General features: G+C 33.4%; 1 long non-coding RNA gene across 1 annotated transcript; it reads left to right on the top strand.

Annotated features, from left to right (window-relative positions):
- Positions 1 to 20,254: 20,254 nt before the first annotated feature.
- On the top strand, positions 20,255 to 20,855 carry LOC141690260 (uncharacterized). Its single transcript, XR_012562700.1, has 3 exons — positions 20,255 to 20,357; positions 20,519 to 20,603; positions 20,721 to 20,855. It is a non-coding gene; the product is annotated as an uncharacterized LOC141690260 (long non-coding RNA).
- Positions 20,856 to 20,878: the final 23 nt, after the last annotated feature.

The raw sequence follows: 20,878 nt of genomic DNA on the forward strand, positions 1-20,878 counted from the left end.
ATCTTGTGAATGTTGATTCATCAAGTGGCTTGGTAAATATGTCAGCAATTTGTTGTTCACTTGGAACAAAATGTAGTTCCACTGTACCATTCATGACATGCTCCCTAATGAAGTGGTACTTGATATCAATGTGCTTGGTCCTTGAGTGCTGCACAGGATTCTCTGTTATGGCTATGGCACTTGTGTTGTCACAAAAGATAGGAATTCTATCAACATGAAGTCCATAGTCAAGGAGTTGGTTCCTCATCCATAACACTTGAGAACAGCAACTTCCAGCAGCAATGTATTCAGCCTCAGCTATAGAAGTAGAGACTGAATTTTGCTTTTTGCTAAACCATGATACAAGCTTGTTTCCCAGGAATTGGCAGGAGCCTGTTGTACTTTTCCTATCTATTTTGCAACCTGCATAGTCTGCATCTGAATAACCAATTAGATCAAAGCCAGATTCTCTAGGATACCAAATACCTAAATTTGGTGTACCCTTGAGATATCTGAAAATCCTTTTGATAGCAATTAAGTGAGACTCCCTAGGATCAGCTTGGAATCTAGCACATAGACATGTAGCAAACATTATATCTGGTCTGCTAGCAGTTAAATATAAAAGTGAACCAACCATGCCTCTATAACTTGTAATATCCACAGACCTTTCAGTCTTATTTAATTCAAGTTTGGTGGCAGTGGCCATGGGAGTTTTTGCAGATGAACATTCCATTAAGTCAAACTTCTTTAAAAGATCATAAATATATTTAGTTTGACTAATGAAAATTCCATCACTAACTTGTTTAACTTGTAAACCAAGAAAATAGGTTAGTTCTCCCATTAGGCTCATTTCATAATTACTTTGCATTAGCTTAGCAAACTTTTTGCAAAGTTTATCATCTATAGAGCCAAATATTATGTCATCTACATAAATTTGAACAAGTATACTAGAGCCATTAACATCCCTAAAGAAGAGAGTTTTATCAACAGTACCTCTAGTGAAGTGATTCTCCAAAAGAAATTTTGATAAGGTTTTATACCAGGCTCTAGGTGCTTGCTTCAGTCCATAGAGTGCTTTCAACAGATAATACACATAGTCTGGAAAATTTGGATCTTCAAATCCTGGAGGTTGACTTACATAGACTTCTTCCTCTAATTTCCCATTTAGAAATGCACTCTTGACATCCATTTGATAGACTTTGAAATTGGCATGGGCTGCATGGGCTAGAAATATTCTGATGGCTTCAAGTCTTGCAACAGGAGCATATGTTTCATCAAAATCTATTCCCTCTTGCTGAGAATAGCCTTTAGCAACCAGTCTGGCTTTATTCCTTATGATAATGCCATTTTCATCCATCTTGTTTCTGAATACCCACTTTGTGTCAATAGGACTCTTGTTCTTTGGTTTGGGTACCAGCTTCCATACTCGGTTTCTCTCAAATTGGTTCAGCTCTTCCTGCATAGCTAATATCCAATCTGGATCCAATAGAGCTTCTTCCACTTTCTTAGGTTCCTCCTAAGACAGAAAACTATTATACAGACATTCATCTTGAGTGGCTTTTCTTGTTTGCACTTTAGATGATGCATCACCAATGATCAGTTTAAAGGGATGATTCTTGGTCCATTTCCTTTGTGGTGGAAGATGTGCTCTAGATGAGGTGGCCTCAGTATTGTCATGATGTGAGACAGAGTGTTGACTAGTTGAAACCCCCCCTGAGTTGTTGGTCCTTTGCAGGGAACTTGGAGTTCTATCAACTGATGATGTAAATCGATTATCCGTTGATGAACTATGATCAACGGATGCTTCATTTTGTACTTTAACGGATGATGCACTATGTCTTTCAACGGATACTGCATTGCCTCTATCAACGGATGCAGTATTTTGTGCATTATCCAAGGGCATGTTTTGAATCCCTTTTGAAGTGTCATCTCCATCAGTCTCCTCTTCACTATCATCACAATATATCTCAATGTTGTCAAATCTGAGTCTCTCATTATGTCCCTCATCTGTTAGTCCATCAATCTTTTTATCATCAAACACAACATGCACAGATTCCATAACAATGTTGGTTCTTAGATTGTAGACCCTATAAGATTTTCCAGCTGAGTAACCAACAAATATCCCTTCATCAGCCTTTGCATCAAACTTCCCTTTATGGTCAGATTGATTCCTCAGTATAAAGCATTTACATCCAAAGACATGAAGAAAGTTTAGAGTTGGTTTTCTTCTCTTGAACAACTGATAAGGAGTCATGCCTTTAGCTTGATTGATCAAAGAAATATTCTGAGTGAAGCAGGCACAATTAACAGCTTCAGCCCAGAAATATGTTGGTAACTTTGATTCTTCAAGCATTGTTCTGGCAGCTTCAATTAAAGATCTGTTCTTTCTTTCAACAACCCCATTTTGCTGAGGTGTTCTTGGAGCTGAGAACTCATGCATGATTCCATTTTCTTCACAGAACAGCCTTAATGTCAAATTCTTGAATTCAGTTCCATTGTCACTCCTGATATTTCTAACCTTCAAGTCAGGATGATTGTTGACTTGCCTGATGTGATTGATAATGATTTCACTTGCTTCATCCTTTGATCCAAGAAAATAGACCCATGAGAACTTTGAGAAATCATCTACAATCACTAAGCAATATCTTTTTCTTGCAATAGACAATACATTGACTGGTCCAAACAAATCCATATGTAGCAGCTGTAATGGTTCATCAATTGTTGTTTCAAGCTTCTTTTTGAATGATGCTTTCCTTTGTTTGCCTTTCTGACAAGCATCACACAAACCATCCCTTGAAAATTCAACTAGAGGGATTCCTCTAACTAAGTCCTTTTTGACTAGATCATTCATTGTCTTGAAATTCAAGTGAGATAGCTTCTTGTGCCATAGCCAACTTTCAACTGTGCTTGCTTTGCTGAAGAGACAAGTAATGGATTCTGCATCTGTAGAGTTGAAGTCAGCTATGTACACATTTCCTTTTCTAACTCCAGTTAGAACCACTTTGTTGTCTTTCTTACTAGTGACAACACAGGCTTCAGAATTGAAGGAAACTGTATTCCCTCTATCACATAGTTGACTGATGCTCAGTAAATTGTGCTTGAGACCATCAACTAATGCAACTTCATTAATGATGACATTCCTTGTTGAAATCAAGCCATATCCCATAGTAAACCCTTTGCTGTCATCTCCAAAGGTTATGCTAGGGCCAGTTCTCTCCTTGAACTCTGTGAGCAGGGAGAAATCTCCTGTCATGTGTCTTGAACAACCACTGTCCAAGTACCATAGATTTCTTCCATTTCCCTGCACACCATAAAATCAATCAATTTGATTTTGGTACCCAAGTTTCCTTGGGTCCATTCTTGTTAGCCTTTCTCCTAGACTTCATTCCTCCTGCATCTTTAGACTTAGGTAAGTTTGAGTCAACCTTGGTCTTAGATGTAGTTGGTTGAGGTGTAGGGTTAGTCACAGAATCATTTAGCACATTTGTAAAATTATTAGGCATTGATTGTGCAAACATGTTATTCCATATGGGCATATTGTATGGCATTTGAGGCATACTAAATGCAGCAAGATAAGGATTGTTAAAATATGGCATGTTTACAAAATGTGCATAAGGATTTTGTTGAGACATAACAGGCATAGCATGCAGAGGTGATGCAGACATATTAGGCATAGAAGAGGGTACATTTATGGGAGTCTTCTTAATGGATTTACAACTAGCAGATAGATGATTAACACTACTACAATGCACACAACTTTTTCTAGGAGCATACCTATCAGGTGTGTAATTGTTGTGTTTATTAACTCCTACCTTCCCATTTCTGTTGGATTTTCTTTTAGATTCCTTTTTATCCTCAACCATCTTGAGCCTATTATTTAACTGTTCTAAGGTCATGTGCCCTACATTCACCTTACTGACATCTTTGGATGTGCTTGCTTCTTCTTTGACAAAGTTCTTTGAAGTTGAACCAAACTTTTTGTTGAGTTTCTTTAGATTCTCTCTTTTAGAAACATCTGCCTGTTTTGATTGAGGAACCTTCAACGGATGCTCCTTTTCTTCCTTCAACGGATAACTTTCATCATCCGTTGATTCCACATCCGTTGACAGCCCATCAATTAATTTCAGTTTCTTTTTATTTTTATCCCAGGCAGTTTCACAGAATGATTCAATTCCTTGGACCTTAGCAATTTGAGCACTTACATCCCTAGATGTCTTCCAGGCTTTAATCACCTCTTGCTCTTTCTCTAATTGATTGGAAAGTATTTCTACTTTCTTAACAGATTCAGCTAGTTCATTTTCAACAGATATACAATGCAACTTTGTTTTCTCTAGGTCAATCATCTTATCTTCTAACAAAGCATTTCTATTACTTAAAAACAGATTGTTCTCTCTAATCCTACTATTTTCTTTAGCAAGAGATTTAAGAGACACACGCAAATGATACAATTCGGTAGACATGTCATTAAAAGCATCATTGCACTCTTCTTTAGTAAGCTGTGTTAAGTCAGTAGTGATTACCTGATTGCTTGATGAACTAACTTCATTTTCTTCAGAATCAGCCATGAGAGCAAGGTTGACATACTCCACATCTTCATCCTCTTCATCTCCATTAGCTGCCCAGTCCCTTTCTTGAGTAATGAAAGCCCTCTCCTTTTGCTTGAGTAGATCAAAATATTTCTTTTTGTAATCTACTTGTTCAAATTTCTTCTTTTCAGAAGTTGGCTTTCTGCACTCACCTGCAAAGTGTCCACTTATACCACAATTGAAACACTTGAACTTGGATTTGTCCACAGTGTTTTTGTGACGTTTAGTGGTTCTAGTGTTTTTCTTGAATTTCATCTTTGCAAATCTTCTGGACAGAAATGCAAGATGCTCATCAATACCATCTGAGTCATCTTGGCTGGAGTTGTCTTCATTTTCAGCAACTTGCTCTTTCCCCTTGCTTGATTCCTGATTTCTTATACCATCTTTGGAGTTTGATGTAGATCTCGCAGTTTCTTGTCTGCATTTCCTCTCATCTTCAGCTACCAATGCAACTGAACTTCCTTTCTTTCTCCCCTTCTCCAATACCTCATCCTGTTCCAGCTCTAGTTCATAAGTCTTCAAGATTCCATACAATCTTTCAAGAGTGAAGTCCTTATAATCTTGAGAGTTTCTTAAGGAGACAGTCATGGGTTTCCATTCCTTTGGCAAGGATCTTAAAAATTTAAGATTTGAATCCTTCACCTGGTACACTCTTCCATACAGCTTCAGTCCATTCAACAGCTTTTGGAACCTATTGAATGTTTCATTTAAAGATTCATTTTCTTCAAAATGAAAGTATTCATACTGTTGAATGAGAAGCTGCATTTTGTTTTCTTTCACTTGTTCTGTACCTTCACACAGTAGTTGAACTGTGTCCCAAACCTCTTTGGCAGTTGTGCAATTTATCACATTATCAAACATATCCATGTTAAGACCATTAAACAAAATGTTCATAGCCTTCTTATCCTTGTGGACTTCTTCTGTGTCTTCCATTGTCCATTCTGCTCTAGGTTTTGGAATGGATTGACCAACAGCAACTGTGGCTGTAGCAACTGTTGCTACTTTGTGGGGAATGTGAGGACCATTCTCAATGCAGTTTACATAACCTTCATCTTGGGAGAGTAGATGAAGGTGCATTTTCACCTTCCAATGGTGATAACTGTCTTTGTCAAGAACTGGGATCTTTACTCCAATATCCTTCTTACTCATCTTTGTTAGATTCCAAGATCTTTAAACTCTTTGTATGTCAAGAGCCTGCTCTGATACCAATTGTTATTCCTAGTGGACTAACAATGAGATTTACAGAAGGGGGGTTGAATGTAAATCTCAAAACTTTTTCAAGTTTTGAGCAGTTTATGAAAGTTGTGTGTTCAAGAAGAACAAGTGTGTGAATTGCTTTAAGCTAATACAGACAGATATATATTCAAGCACAAATGTAAAGAACACAACAGACCTTAAAAACTTTTCTGGTGGATTTGTTGTTCCACCAGAGATGGTATTTTAGAAAATCTGTGATTAAACAATGTTGATCACAACTGCATCCTAGTACAAACTAGATGAATTTTCTCTCAATAGTTTTCTAAACAGCTCTGGAAAAAATCTCTTCTAATTACTAGCTTCTACTTGGTTTATATATTACCAAGTGTACAAGTGAAGAACAATATAAAATACAGTAATAAAATAAGATCTTCACTTGCTTCTTTTCCTGTTCACTCCAGTACTTTGTTGACTATTGCATCTTTGTACTAGAGAAGAACGGCTGCTTTTTCTGTTGTTCCTGAAATTCGGCTACCACATCTCAGTTGTCTCTATCAACCCATGTGCCTCTGTTTGTAGGTACAACTACCCCTTATCAACGGCTAATCATCAGAACATCCGTTGAAGCTTTCATCCGTTGATGCACTCATCCGTTGAAGGATGTTATCCGTTGAAGCTTTCATCCGTTGATGCACTCATCCGTTGAAGGATGTTATCCGTTGATGACTTTATCCGTTGAAGCTTTAGAGACATCCGTTGAAGCTTAGCTTCTCATCCGTTGAAGGTCTTTAAGTCATCCGTTGATACCACTTCACTTATACAAAATTACAAGGCATGAAGTATTTACAATTGGCCTTCCTATCTGCATATCATCTAGTAGTCAACATGACTCATAGTTTCTCTCAACTTCCAAGAATTACATTTTAAATACAGAGACTGAAATATGCTACAACACTAGACTTATTTCTAAGTAAAGCTACACCATCAATGGATAGCCAAAGTGGTCTTATCCGTTGAGGCTACAGACACTAAATTTCTACTTAAGTATTTTGTTAAACATATCATCAAACTAATGCACATACATTCCTAACAATATATTTTGAAATGATTTAAAAAAAATATTATTTAGTTTCTATTTTATATTCTAAAATTGGTTTATATTAGAATAGTCTCATGATTATTATTCCTAGATTTCCAAGTTGTTTTTAAAATTAATTTTGGTTAATTTCAATTGTAAAATTATATAGCTCATCTTTTTCTTAAAAAAAATCGTTTCGCAATTTTTTTTAAAAAAATTAAGTTTCTTAAAAAAAATTAAATACTTATATTTGAAGGCTATAGCGCTACCTAGAGAAGAAAAAATTAGGAACTTTGTGATTTATTGTGTTTGACAATGTGTGTCAATATATGTTATGTTGGTGTAACGTATTTTGTAGATTAAATATTTTCTTATTATTTTTTACGAAAAAGTATAGGAAAATATTTTTTTGGGAAATATGGGTGTTTGTTTTCTTGTGAGATGTGTTGTTTGAATTTTCTAAAATTTCTATGAAATTTATTTACTTATGAATTAATTAAATAAAGGAAAATGAACAAAAATGTTAACTTTTTAAAGTTCTTTGTTACGATTTTGTTGTTTTCTGTAAATATACGCTATAAAATATTGTTTGTAACTAGAGAAAATGAGACTTTAGTTTCACCAATGTAAAGACGGGGAATTTCGCGATGTAATTAAATGAATAAAGTATAGTTTTGTGCTATAGTGATGGTTTATGTGGATTTATGTGAATAAATAAAAGGTTAAATAATTTTGTGGTTAATTGTCATTATTGCATAATAGTAATTGGGAACATAAAGTAACTCGTTCCAGTTTGATGAGTCAGCTAAGGAATTAAGTTATGTCGTCGGGCCCGTCAAGTTGAACGGAACCCGTAATAAAAAGGGGATCAAAGTATATTTGATGATCTTGTGTGTTTGCATGTTGTTTGGTGTATGTGTGTTCAAATCTGAGATCTCTGGAATTTTTTTTAAAATGTTTTTAAAAGGATGTACAAGGATTTTATTGATCTTTAAACTTTTTTATAAAATTATAAAAATGTGATCAAGGTGCAAAATTTATTTTGTTACTCTTAAATTAGTTCAGGAGAATTTTTAAAAAAAATTATAGTTGGATTTATTTGTGTGATTTGATATTTTAAAATGATTTTTATGAGGTTTAATTCTATTATTTGAGATTTATTTGAAAAATCCATAACAAATAATCTATTAACTCAAAAATTTATTTAAAAATATGGGGAGAGAGATAATTTCATATTACTCATATTAAAAATGAATTTGTGATATTTTCGGGTTTTATAAAATTGTTTTTATTATTAAATCATTTCCTAGTAATTTGATAATAAAAAAAAGAGAATAACAAAAAGGGCAATTTTCCTTTTTGCCCCTCCACTCCATTATATATACTACTCCTTCCTCCCCCACCTTCTCCTCCTTCTTTCTCTCTCTCGGCTCACTCTCCCCCCTACATGCAACATCAAATACTAGCTAGATTTTAAAGATTTTTCCATTAACCTTCACCTTTTTTAATCCTCTATCACCACACATTTTGCATGTAAGTTTTTAATCAAGTTTTGTAACATCATCTCTTTAGTTATATTCAAAAAAAATATAATTTCTTAGTGTATGTTCGTAAGGGTAGGGCAGTGCATTCGGTTATTACCGAACAGAACCGAATTTTTATTCGGTTAACCGAAAACGAATTACCAGAAAAATTACTACCGAAAACCGAACCGAAATTTTATTCGATTTGAAACCGAAATCGAAATAAATAATTCGGTTATTACTGAAACCGAAATATAAACCGAATTTCAAAAGAAAAGGCAAATTTTATCCAAAAAATAATCAGAGAATTAAAGTTTACAAGCAACAATTTAAAACAAACAGAAATATAAGTTTTTGATGCTTCATAACATTAGTTTGCATTCAAAACTTAATAACTTGGCTAATATAATATGAGTCTGAAATATAAGGAAATTGCAATGCTTGGCACTTGGCAGGTGATGAAACTGGAATCTGCTACTCCAGTCCAAATTCCAGACTCCAGAGACCAGAGCTCCTATGATTCTGCATTTCTGCCACATGTTGCACTGCTCCTGCAAGTCTGTAATAAGCCAAGGATAAATATAGAAAGAATTAGACCATAGAACATACAATTAACTGACCAACATTTCTATTCTTATTCTCCAGAAGATAACAAAAATGCTACTGTCAAAAGTTCTAAACTATATAGATGACCAACTTATATAGATGAAGAGGAGGTCGACAGCTGGCAGTCGGTCTGTAAAGAAACTAGAAAGTATAGTAGAAATGTAAGATTAAGTATAGTAGTACAAATGTAATAATATTAATAATCAATATTTTATACCATATAAATTAGTTCGGTTAATTTTAACGGTTTTCGATTAACAGCGGTTAAAAACCGAAATACCGAAAAACCGAAATTTTGAAAAAATCATTACCGAAAATCGAACCGAATTTAATATTTTAGTTAACTGAACCGAAAAAATATCGGTTATTCGGTTAACCGAACCGGATGCACAGCCTTACATAAGAGTGTATAATATACTAGACAAGATAGATTGTATGATTTTGAGGTTTAAAACTCGAAGGGAGACCCGTGTATGGGCACCCTCGAGTTCGACCACCACCGGCCGTGACCAAATGAGAGCCGGTGACTTTGTAAAAATGTGATTTTCGAAGTGATTTAGTGTAAATATGATGTGATGAAGAGTGCACGTTACTTGGTATTTCTTTGAGTTTTTGGTTTGAAATTAAGTTTTTATGCTTAAAAGTTTGGATATAATGATTATTGAGAGTTGATTATGTGATTAGATGAATAAAAGTGGATGCATGTTACTAAAACCTTTATATTTCATGCCTTAGCTCTGCTGAGTGTTTTAGATAAGTTAAATAAGTTAGGCCTGTAAATAAATAAGTTAAATTTTATACATAAAATACTAGTTTATATTGTGTGCCTTAGTTGTGCTGAGTGTTTTAGATATCATGAATTAATATACTCCCTCCATCTCATATTATGTGTCTTATTTTGACTAATATATGATCAAATTGACAAAATTTTATATATTATTTTTAAAAACTAAAAAATACATTTGAAAGAGAATTAGATTTATTTTCTAATAATAAAGTTTTAAAAATTATTTAATTATATATTATGCATAATTTACGGTCAAAATTTAAATAATTTGACTGTTGACTAGTCAAAACAGGACACATAATATGAGATGGAGGGAATATTTTTTTGTCAAAAAACTAATATTTTAAACTATGAGAAATAATTTGATACTAAAACAAATAATTTTTTATATTACATTTAACTATCTTATTTATTAACCTTAAATTCTAATATTTAGTGTATCAAATCGACAACTAACAAAATATCGATTGTTATTGAGTGTATCAATTTGACAACTAATAAAATATATCGTATTCAACTTCTAAGTGCTAATAATATAATATATATTTGAAAATTTATCAAAAAAATTATATAGAAAAAGAATTTTATCATAACTTTTATTTGGGTCGAACCATGCTTCTTTTAATCTGGCCTACTATCTAATTTTTTCAGAACCGGAATTTTACACGAATTTTTAGGTTTTAGATCAGGTCGACTTTCAAATAAAAAAAGACTCGTTGAAGGTCCCTATCTCGGGACGAGCCAGACCGTACTTTTTTTCTGGACTGGATCCGACTTGGTTTCAGATTTTGAATATTTTGAACATCTTCGCCTGACTGTGAGCTATACTTCACATCATTTTTTGGACAACTAACTGAGGGAGATTATAAATCAATACAGTTAACCACGGTTTATAGATGATTTTCAATCCAAAAATTAACATTTTTCTATTATAATTTCTGTAAAATCTACGTATTTGTTTTATTTTCACCATTCTATAATATTTTTAAATTGCTCCTCTCAAAAAATATCATGCTCAATTGTTCAAATATTATTATGCTTAGTACCTTTGGACCTATGTCTATGACTGCTCTTATTTCCAAGAGCCCGGAGGTCTTTGATGCCGGTTATCCGACCTCAGATTGACATAGTCTTAAAGACCGAAGATTAAAAAAGCGATATTCACTATCTATATATTATTTTTCAATGACATTTTAAGTAATTGTTATGTAGTGCTCTAGCTGTTTTTAGTTAGAGATTTACTACATTCTAGTTATTTATATTTTCGGTAATTTTAAATAATTTTGGGTTAGCATATTTTCAATAGAAAGAAAATTAAACAATATGATATGATACTTTTAATAGCATCTCGGCGGGCCGTGGACATCTCTCCGGTTGGGCAACGCAAAATTGATCTACCTTTCATTTTTATTGCTGAAATAAATATTATTATATATTACTTTTTGAAGCATTCCGGACCGTGGACAGCTCTCCTGTTGGGCCACACAAAATTGGTATGTCTTCCACTTTTATGGGTGAAGCAGATTGAAAATTAAAGATCCAGGGACATCCATTGGCCCATTTAAAAGAAAAGTACAGATACCATCAACTTATTTTGTTTCTTTTACTTGCGAAACTTAATTTATTTCTTTATTTGTACTTGTTAATATACATTCATCATTGACAAATATTTTCTGCTGAACTAAATCATTTTATAATTTGTTCTAAATCATTTGAATATTTATGTTAGAATTATAAATCATAAAAATTAAAAAAAAAAAAAGTCATTTCAAGTCGAATTTTAAGTGCATTATTAACCTGTATTGTATTTCAATAATTTGGATAATACTTTTTAATTTTAATATTTTAATTATGTTAATATATTGTACCTACTAGTCCGGTAAGATAACATGATAAATATTGATAATGTTGAACACGAATATATAACAATTTAAACAGAAGTTGTAGGGTAAAACGTAAAAGTGTCCATATGCAACAATATGTGGGTGCTCTGTAAAAAGTCTATAAGGTCTGTAGAAATGGATAAGTCTGGATCAATTAGGACGTGATTTAAAATATGAGTTTCATTCGGTTAGGCTCTTAAATAAATAAGCTAAATTTTATACATAAAATACTAGTTTATAGTATGTGCCTTAGCTGTGTTGATTATTTTAGATTTCATTAATTACTATTTTTTTGTCAAGGAACTAATATTTTAAACTATGAGAAATAATTTGATACTAAAACAAATAATTTTTTATTTTACATTTAACTATCTCATTTATTAACCTTAAATTCTGATATTTATTGTATTAAATTGACAACTAACAAATTATCGATTATTATTCAAGGTATCAAATTATAAACTAATAAAATATATCGTATTCAACTTTTAAGTTCTAATAATATAATATATATTTGAAAATTTATCAAAAAAATTATATATATAGAGAATTTTATCAACGCCAACCGAGTTTTTTTTTAATCTGGCCTGCTATCCAATTTTTTCAAAACCGGACTTTTACACGAATTTTTAGGTTTGAGGTTGGGTTGGACTTTCAAATAAAAAAAAAGACTCGTTGAAGATCACTATCTCGGGACGAGCCGGGCCGTACTTTTTTTTCCGGACCGGATCGGACTTGGTCTTAGATTTCTAAGGCTCTGAGCTATAGTTCACTTTATTTTTTGGACGACTAACCCACGGAGATTATAAATCAGCACCGTTAATCACGGTTTAAAGATGATTTTTAATCCAAAAATTGACATTTTTCTATTATAATTTCTTAAAACCTGCATATTTATTTTATTTTCACGATTCTAAAATCTTTCTCAATTGCTCCTCTTAAAAATATCATGCCCAATTATTCAAATATTATCATTTTAATTAACAAACTTTTAATTTTCAGAGCAGATGAAATATAAAATGACGAAATTATCCTCACATTTCTAAAATTAACATTTGTTTTAGTCTTAACTTCAGATTTTCGTCACAAGTATCAATTATGTCGCGAGTTCCAATTTTTTCACAAGTACATATTTCGTCATAAGTAACTATTCCGTCAAAAGTATTCATTTCGTCACAAAATGAAGAGAAACGTCGCAAGTTAGGGAAGTGGGGCCCACCATTTATAAAATAAAATATAAATTTACGAAGCATCTATAAGTCGTAAATTAGTAACTTACGACGGAATACACCGTTGTATGTTAGGAATTGGGACCTATTTACGAAGGAATATGTGATGAACAACCGTCATAAGTATGTATTTTTAGAAGGGCTAAATATTAATTTTTCAGTTTTCAGCCATTTTCGGCTTCCAATTTGAATTCTAAACTTGTATAATGCAATCACAAACTCAACACAAAATGGAAACTTTTTTTTTTGGGGTAAATGAGGATTAAAAAGAGAAGGATATACCAAGAGTTAAAATCTTTTGGAACAAACCACCAAAAGACAAGAAACGAAACACACCTAAAACACTAGGCAATACAAAAACAAAAACCAAAAAGAATTCATTAACAAATAAAATACAATGTCCAGGAACAGAAACATCACTCAGGATACAGCCTAATCAAAGGCACAACCCAAACCAAGGACTCCAAATAGAGACCAGAAGCAAAGCAAATCCAATCAGAGAAATCCTCCAACCAAGCTAACACCGGATAAAACAACAGCATCTCGAACTTCCTGAGACAAAACCATCACCTGCATTCGAATGACACCAAATGCAGCAAAGAACCTCATAAAAAAGGGACTCCATTGGCTCATCCAGACCTCAAGAAACAGCCTCTCGCACATTAAAATATCACACATTGTCACTTCCTCTTAGCCTACCCGAAGCAGATTCTTTAGGAAGCTCTCGGATTCCAACTTCACACCTAATCAAAGTGTAACTGATTAACACATACAAAAAAGGATATTTTCATAGTCACCAAGTCACCCATCCATTTCCATAAGCATATCATAAAAAAAAACATTTTTTCTACATTATAGTATTCATCATATATGCTGATACGTCATGTACATGGAAAAACTGGAGTTGACCCAAGAGAAAGCCATAACGCAAAAAAGGGTATGGAAACCGAGGCTTTGAGAAGTGCCAAATTAAATAACATGAAAAATGAGATGCTAGCGAGCACATAAGGAATTTTTTCGGTCGTAAGTTGGGCGCACATTTTTTTTCTGTCGCAAATTTTCCGTCGGAAATAGCCATATTTCTTGTAGTGATTAGTTAAAAAAATGTAGCGTTATGAAACAATAAAAGATATTGGGTCTGGGAATTTTGGTGCGGCCAAGCTTGTTGTTGATAAGGTTACTAGGGAGTTGTTTGCTGTTAAGTTCATTGAGAAAGGCTTAAAGGTTTGTTTTTTTAAATATTTTTATGATCAAGAATTCATATTTATATTTGTGAAAGTTTGATATTCTTTTGTTTCGAGTTCTTGCGACGCAGTTTGTTGTCCGTTTACGTGATTTGTAATCATTTTTATTTATTAATTTAATATGTTCTTGGTTTTGGTAGTTTAAGAAAATTTTGCATGTTTGATGGTTCTTTACTTTTGCAGATTGATGAGCATGTGCAAAGAGAGATTATGAATCATAGGTCTTTGAAGCATCCTAATATAATTAGGATCAAAGAGGATTGCGATTTCTTTAAAATTTTTGAAATTAATGTGGAATAGCTAGAAAATCTTAGTGTAGTTATAGATGTGGAATATAATTGTGTGTTGTGGAATATAAAATTAATTTTTAGAATTATTTGGAATATAATTGTGTGTTGTGTGTGTGTGATTGTAGATGCTCTTTCTGATTTAGAATGTTGTAGTTATTTTTGGTGTAGCAGTGTGTTCTGGGTAAACTGTGTAGTATAAGTACTAATTAAATTATTATACATGGTTTTGATTAGTTGAAAAGCAAATTGTTGGTCCTTAATCAAGTTCTAGTCTTTCTTTCCAGAGGAAAGGGGCTCAGGGAGTTTATTTTACTGCCTATGAAATGAAATGCAGAATTTCCTATAAACATGCCTATGTGACCACCTCTACTCCAAGATAGAGAAACATTTTCGTTTGAAGTTAATATGAGAAAGTTTAAATTGAAGAAAAAGATTGTGATGTATATAACATTAGGCTGAGCCACTGAGGGATCAAGTCTCTATAATACTGAAGCCAACTAAACAACCCTATATCTTCACTTGGATACCTACTTGTTTTTCAGCTTCTTTATGCTAATGGTAAACAAAGCATAAACAATTGTAGTAGTTTAGTGATACTTTGAAGCTCTTAGGTAGGGGACCCTCTGAATTTTTCACTTCGGTTTGGTACCAAAATGCATAGTGGTGGAATAGTAAGGAGTGATGCTGGAGCTGGTTTAGTGAGTTGAAGTCTTTAAATGTTTGTTCTTTATTCTTTTTAGGTATTGTTAACGCAACTCATCTGGCTATAGTCATGGAGTATGCTGCAGGCGGGGAACTTTTTGAGAGGATATGCAGGACAGGAAGGTGTATAGAGGATGAGGTAAGTATGGAAGTTTAACAGAAATGATATAGTCTAGTGTGGATCTGATAATAAAACTTTATCTTTGACTTTAAGTTCCAGAATTTGACATCCCTGACATTTTTATTTTCCTAACATGTAGTTTTCCTGTATGCTTGTCCCCCCACCACCTCATTGTTCTTATATAATGTTTGGCTACCATCACTTAAGTCAGAAAATTATGTTTACACAGATTCCCTGCAAACCAATAACTCACCATGGAAAATATATCTTGGCACCATTTCTGGGAAGTCCCATGTGATAGGGCCTAGAGATAGGTTAGGTAGACCGTAGATGCTCCATTTTTGCATGTAGCGATTTGGTCCTTCAGTTTCTGTATGATTACTAACTTTGTAGTACTGTGCTTTACTTTGTCACATGTTGACCAGTTCCGGTATTTTCCGTATTCTTTGAAATTATCGTGTTCACTTAACATGTTATCAAAGTTCGATTTTAAATAAAAACAATTTTAGTACCTTCCCTATTCTCAAATTATTGATCTCTTTATTTGTTTGTTGCAACTCCCTCCGTCCGTCCCATTTTTGTGACTTGGTTTGACTAACACGTTTTTTAAGAAATTAAAGATGACTCTAATATGGACCCGACAAATGATATAGTGGTTGTTAAAGCAGATAATTACATGAATAAGTAAGTTCAAGCGATTACAGTTCGTGCACTATTGGAAATTCAATTACTGCTGACAACACTGGATCGACAACTATCCCTCTGAAAACTGTGTGCAAACATTATTTCATTTGCGGTGTAATTGGTCATTGTAGTGGTGGAATGAAACTAGCCGTACTGTTGCAGCTGGCGCGGGATCAGCTACTCCCGCACCAGCTGGTACTTCAGTGCCACCTGCGACAGCTGGTGGAACTAGTGCTACTTTTCCAACACCAACTACAACTACCTCAGGCAATGTTCCGGTTTTAGCTAGTTCAGCAGGAAGTGTTTCTGCGATCCTAGAAATGTTGCTTTGTACATGCCATGCTGAAGCCTCGATTTTTTGACAGGCCAGGAGAGAGGCAGTGCCACAGGACTCTCTAGCTCCTTTATTTTTTCTATTTCTCTGGTGTTTCTTTTCTTATATTTATCAATTCGGACTGAGTATCTGGAGTTATATATGTGTTGGACCGTTATTATCGAGTTATCGGATCATTCTAGATTGCTAGTTATATATAAATTTTGAAAATAAAAGAGGCATTCCGTTTGTCCGACAATGCGTAATTATGACTTTTAGCATTTGATCAAACATAAGCTGTACGAAAAAATTAAAAATGTTAGAAATGGTACCTTGTGTAAAGAACGTAGTACACTAGGTAGGAACTTAAGTATAAAAGAGTTCGAAATTAAAGAGAAAAAACTTGTTTTCAATAATCCACACAACTAACTCACACAAAAGAGATACAAATTCACACTTGTATTTCTCTCAAAAAATTATATAAAACTTGATGATTACAAAACTTGAAAAAGTGTCCTATCTATAGGCCTCCATAGAACCTGCTAGAATATGCAACTCCCTAGGTACATGAAAAGCTAAAGGTCATAAACTCAAAAACCCATGAACTCAAAAGTCTTGAACCTCAAAGGTCTATTCTAGATGTTTCGATGAACATTCAATATTATTAAAATAATAATCAAAGTTTAGCTTATATTTATTTTAACTTCCCCCCTTAAGCTAAACTTTTTCCCGTGCCAAGTTTATTCTTCAACTCCTTAAAAATGTCGGACCTCAAAGGTTTCGTAAAGATATCACCAATTTGATCTTGTGAGTCGCAATGTTGAATCACAACTTCTCCTTTCTTCAACAAGTCTCGGATAAAATGATATTTGATTCTTATGTGCTTGCTCTTTCCATGAAATACCGGATTTTTCGTGAGTGCTATCGTTGACTTGCTATCACAATAAATAATTGGACTTTCTTTAGCGGCATGCTTGAGATCCTCCAACACCCGTGTGATCCATAATGCTTGACAACTAGCTAATGATAAAGAAATATACTTCGCCTCCGCTGTTGAGAGAGCCACAACTTGTTGTTTCTTTGATATCCATTTAATTGCACAAGAGCCAACAAAGAAAACATTTTCCGAAGTACTTTTACTATCATCAACACTTGCGGCCCAATCACTATCACAATATCCAAGCACCTTACAGTTATTTGCCTTTTGATAATAAAGTCCATCTCCAAGTGTTCCCCGAACATACCTCAAGATTCTCTTTCCGGCCTCCCAATCTGTCTTCTTTGGTTGCTCTATGAATTTACTAATCAAACTAACACCATATGTGATATCCGGCCGAGTGGCGGTCAAGTACATCAAACTCCCAACAAGACTTCTATAAAATGTAGGATCAACAAATTTAGAATCATCATCCTTACTTAATTTCAAGCCAACTTCAGCCGGAGTACTACATGGTTTCGCCTCTTCCATTCGAAATTTCTTCATCAAATCTTTTGCATACTTTTCTTGAGAGATAAAAAATCCTTTTTCATCTTGCTTTACCTCAATACCAAGAAAGTAGTGAAGTAAACCCAAATCGGTCATCTCAAATTCTTGCATCATATTCTTCTTGAATTTTTCAATATCATCATGATTATTTCTCGTAAAAATCAAATCATCCACATATAAGCCAATGATTAGAATTTTCTTTTTATTCTCCTTGATGTAAAGTGTATGCTCAAATGGACACCTCTTGAATCTCATCTTTACAAAATACTCGTATATACGGCTATACCATGCACGTGGGGCTTGTTTTAAGCCGTACAAAGCCTTCTTCAACCGATAGACTTTATCTTCTTCATTCTTCTTCGCATATCTCGGTGGTTGATCAATATACACCTATTCTTGAAATTCACCATTCAAAAAAGCGGATTTGACATCCATTTGGTGAACTTTCCACATATTTTTTGTGGCCAAAGAAAGTATCAAATGAATTATTTCAAGGTGTGCCACGGAAGCAAAAACTTCTTTGTAATCAAAACCATACTTTTGTTTGTAACATTTGACCACCAATCGCGCCTTATGTTTCTCAACTTCAATTTGTGCATTCATCTTTTTCTTGTAAACCCATTTGACTCCAAAAGATTTCTTTACTTTAGGAGCTTCAACTAACTCCCATGTTTGATTTCTTTCGATTGCATTAATTTCTTGATCCATGGCATGCCTCCATTTATTTTCTTTAGCGGCATCTTCAAAAGACACCTGATCCGCATTTGCATATAAGGCAAAATCAACAAACTCATCTTTCAAAATTCTTCTTGTTTCTCTATATAGATCCACAATAATTCTTGTCTTTCTAGATAGTGATTCGAAACTTGAGGATGATGATGATGAGTTTGGAGGAGAATTAGATGGTGGAGTAGGTCGAGTGGAGCTTTCTTCATCAACTGGATCAAATGCATCATCATCACGAAAAACACTTGATCTTTCTTTCTCATTCTTCCATTCCCACGAAACTTCCTCATTGAGGATCAAATCACGACTAATTACAACCTTCCTTGTGATAGGATTGTATAATTTGTATGCTTTGGAAGCTTCACTATAACCAACAAAGATGCATTTTTCAGATTTATCATCAAGTTTGCCTCTCTTTTCATCGGGTACATGAGAGTAACAAATGCTTTCAAAAATTCGGAAGTGAGAGACACATGGCTCACTACGCCATAGATGGCCTATCGCAATGGTTTAATCATGCATGTTACAAAATTATGTTACCTTAGCTATGTTCATCTTAGCCTACCGCAACATAGTATTTTTAATGTTACCATAGCCTTTGTAACTTGTTACTATAGTTCTAAAGTGTTACATAATGTAACATGTGAAAACTCATATTACAATAGGGTGTTAATGGATAAAAAAGTAAGATTTTACAAAAAATTAACAATATATAATTATTTGACTTCAAAATTAATTTAATTTGATATATAATTAACCATTAATATTAATATTAGCTAAGATTGATTAAATATTTTCTTTTTGTTATATTTTCTAAACTGTAGTATATAGTAACTCAATTTTTTTATTAATTAAAAATTTGAACACTAATTAAACTTAAAAATTTATTAAAAAATAAAAATAAAGTGAAATTAGCAATGTTGGGCTTTAGCTCTCATCAGGCGGGCTAAAATAGGCTTAAAATTTTTGGAGAAGCGGCAATTTTGTAGACAAGTCAAAACACTCTCTCACTTCCAGAATCTCCCTCTCTCTCGGTCGCTCTCTCCTCTCACATGCTATCTCTCTCTCAAATTCAATTGAATCGAATCTAATCATTCTAAACTACTGCCTCAGAGATCAATTATTCAAGCTAGGATTTTATATTGATAAAATCTCACAAATTCGAGTTTCAAACAAAATTAGGGTTTTAAATTGGAATTGGGGTTCTACTTTAAGGTATTACCTCTCTTTCTCTCTCTCATTTTATGTGTATATGAATATACTACCTTTGCCCCCCTTTCTCCCTTCTTCCCTGCTCTCCCATGTCTATTTTGCAGATTTCTAAATTTTATGTTATGTGTTTGTATCTTGCAGTCAAAAGAACTCTGTAATTACACTTACAACTTTATGAACTTTAACTCTTTAAAATAAATAGTACGAGTCGATGACTAGTTAAGAGACCTGCAAACTACTAAATTTTAGGTTAGGATTGTTGTTATATATATAAATCTATTTAAATTCTGTAAATTTTTTGTTTTATAGTTTTTTATTTGATTTATTTTTGTTTTCTAATGTGCTTGTTTTAAAGTATAAGAGTAATGATTGTAATTAAGCTTTTTATAGACGTTGGTCAATTGTTAGGTTCAAGCAGTTGGTTGCTTTATGATGTTGGGGTTTGTGTTATAAAATTGGATAATACAAGTGAAATTTATTAATTTTTCTAAACTGAGTCTTCCAAAGGTAATGATATACTTGTTGAATATGTTTTATACTTCTATTAAGTGAACTGTTTTGCATAATGCTGTTGACTCTATCATGTTTTCACCCCTATTTTCAAGATTCTCATTTGAAGAATTTGGCTCTATACGGACCAGAAACAAAGTTACATGCTGCCATTTTTTTCCAGAGGGGAAGCTTTTAGCTGGTGCAGGGCATGACAAGAATGTAAGGAGTAATGTTTTACAACTAATTCCAAAACTTAATAAATCTTTTTAATCTGTTATTATTATTTGTAGATACCTATGTGACTTTACTCTACATATATCTATAAAGGCCATAATGCTGAGATCACTAAAATGGAAACAATTGCAATTTGTGTTCGACAGGTATTACCCATAGCCAGGGAGGAGATACTAGCTTGCTATTGGCATTTAAAGTTGTTGGTAGCTTGTACATTAATATGATATGGCAGTTAAGTATCGAAATTAAAATTACCAGTAAGAGTAACATATCTAGGGAATTATGAAATTTGAACTATCAGGAAGGCCAAAACCCTGGTATTTAAATGTTTTGCACTTATTATTTCAGGAATGGAGATTAATGAAACAACACATACCAGTTCAGCTGTTTGAAGCATATTGTGGTGGCCCCTAAAGCTAAGTGCTTTATAAATTTATTCACTTTTTATATTTGATTGAGTAGTTATGGTTCAGTTTGATCCCCTTCATTGATCAGTTCATTACTTA

Source organism: Apium graveolens, chromosome 10 (assembly GCF_009905375.1).
Source record: "Apium graveolens cultivar Ventura chromosome 10, ASM990537v1, whole genome shotgun sequence".
Lineage (NCBI taxonomy): Eukaryota > Viridiplantae > Streptophyta > Magnoliopsida > Apiales > Apiaceae > Apium > Apium graveolens.